Raw genomic sequence first — 2,500 nt, forward strand, 5'->3', positions numbered from 1 at the left:
GATATGTTATGTAGGGTATGTTTTTTTTATTAATTTTATTTTGAGCTCTCAAAATATCGATATATACATATACAATCTCTACATAATGTCTCTCTCTCTATCTCTATATATTATATATATAATATGTACATTATGCAGTGGACCCATAATGGGAAATCCAAGTGGCTAATTTTTGAATTAAATAAAAAGCCCTTTTAACTCAGTGGTAGAGTAATGCCATGGTAAGGCATAAGTCATCGGTTCAAATCCGATAAAGGGCTTTTTAAATTAGTGGTAGAGTAATCTCGTGCTAAGACGTAAGTCGTTGGTTCGAATCTGATAGAGTACTTTTCTACTAAATTGATTCACTTTTTTTCTTTGTTTTTGAAACTTTCTCTATATTTTTAGAGAATTTTATGACTTAGTGTGGGATGGATGCATTTTTGGTCTGAACACTAAATGAGGCACGGAGAATTAATCTATAACGATCAACTAAAAAAAATCGTAGATGAAAACATAACAAAAAAGTTGGAAAAACTCTTTGCTTTGGATCTATTTATACTTTTCGAGTATATTGACAATTCCAAAAAACTGCTCATACTATGATTATGGTATAATCACGAGCGGTTGTATATGGCCCTATCGTCTAGTGATGCCCCTATCGTCTAGTGGTTCAGGACATCTCTCTTTCAAGGAGGCAGCGGGGATTCGACTTCCCCTGGGGGTAGGGAGTATTATGAAAGGGGGTTAATCATAGATTAGCAAAAACCCTAGAATAAATTCTTCCTGGGTCGATGCCCGAGTGGTTAATGGGGACGGACTGTAAATTCGTTGACAATGTCTACGCTGGTTCAAATCCAGCTCGGCCCAAACCAAAAATCTAGGGCTTCGTGAATATGAACTAAATCCTTTTGTTTTTCTTCCATTTGTTTTTCTTCCATAAAATAAAATGTCTGATCTATAGAAATAAAAGATAAAGAAAAAAAAGGGAATTTTTTTTTCTAATCCATATCTCTCTCATTCCTTTCTTACAAACAAAAGAGTTTTTCTTATTGAAGGCTGGATTATTATCCATTTTTAGTGATAAAAAATCACGACATACTAGTTATGTCACTCTCACTATACCCACGTATAATATGTGGGTATGTAGTATATGATTCGTCTATTTTGTTGAATCTTTTTCACGGCTCGATAGAGAATTTGATAAGCCAATGATTTTTTTCCGTCTTTCATAATACGGTTAACCACCATGTTAACTAATCGATTACGAAAAATTGGATCGGATTTTGCAGTTCTTTTTTCTGCAGTACCTCGACGTGACATGAGCGTGAAAGAGGTTCAAGAATCCGTTTTCTTTTTATAAGGGCTAAAATCACTTATTTTTTTGGATTTTTCACCCCATATTGTAGGGTGGATCTCGAAAGATAGGAAAGATCTCCCTCCAAGCCGTACATACGACTTTCATCGAATACGGCTTTCCACAGAATTCTATAGGGATCTATGAGATCGAGTATGGAATTCTGTTTACTCACTTTAAATTGAGTATCCGTTTCCCTCCTTTTCCCGCTAGGATCGGAAATCCTGTATTTTCCATATCCATACGATCGAGTCCTTAGGTTTCGTATTTTATGCACCGCGAACGGCATACTTTAATAATTTATGATGATCTCTCCAAACAGGCACAAGCTTATCACCAAATGTCCCTTCTATTAAGAAGACCTCCCGGCCGTGAGGCTTATCCAGGGGATGTTTTTTATTTGCATTCACGCCTTTTAGAAAGAGCCGCTAAATTAAATTCTCTTTTAGGCGAAGGAAGTATGACCGCTTTACCAATAGTTGAGACTCAATCTGGAGACGTTTCCGCCTATATTCCTACTAATGTAATCTCCATTACAGATGGACAAATATTCTTATCTGCGGATCTATTCAATGCCGGAATTCGACCCGCTATTAATGTGGGTATTTCTGTTTCCAGAGTAGGATCCGCGGCTCAAATTAAAGCCATGAAACAAGAAGCTGGCAAATCAAAATTGGAACTAGCTCAATTCGCAGAGTTACAAGCCTTTGCACAATTCGCCTCTGCTCTCGATAAAACAAGTCAGAATCAATTGGCAAGGGGTCGACGATTAAGGGAATTGCTTAAACAATCCCAGGCAAATCCTCTCCCAGTGGAAGAGCAGATAGCTACTATTTATACCGGAACAAGAGGATATCTTGATTCGTTAGAAATTGAACAGGTAAATAAATTTCTGGATGAGTTACGTAAACATCTAAAAGATACTAAACCTCAATTCCAAGAAATTATATCTTCTAGCAAGACATTCACCGAGCAAGCGGAAATCCTTTTGAAGGAAGCTATTCAGGAACAGCTGGAACGGTTTTCTCTTCAGTAACAAATAAATTTTGCATGTCTACTCTTGTTAGTAGAATAGGAATCGTTGAGAAAGATTTTTCATTTGAATCATGCAAAAAAGTTTTCTTTGTTTTTAGTTTAGTCTAGTTATTTAAAGAATAGATAGAA

General features: G+C 36.2%; 2 non-coding genes across 2 annotated transcripts; both read left to right on the forward strand.

The window, feature by feature from the left end:
• Window positions 1-188: 188 nt before the first annotated feature.
• On the forward strand, window positions 189-260 carry TRNAT-GGU. Its single transcript has one exon. It is a non-coding gene; the product is annotated as a tRNA-Thr (tRNA).
• Window positions 261-767: 507 nt separating this feature from the next.
• On the forward strand, window positions 768-849 carry TRNAY-GUA. Its single transcript has one exon. It is a non-coding gene; the product is annotated as a tRNA-Tyr (tRNA).
• Window positions 850-2,500: the final 1,651 nt, after the last annotated feature.

This window comes from Triticum dicoccoides, chromosome 6B (genome assembly GCF_002162155.2).
Source record: "Triticum dicoccoides isolate Atlit2015 ecotype Zavitan chromosome 6B, WEW_v2.0, whole genome shotgun sequence".
Classification (NCBI taxonomy): Eukaryota; Viridiplantae; Streptophyta; class Magnoliopsida; order Poales; family Poaceae; genus Triticum; species Triticum dicoccoides.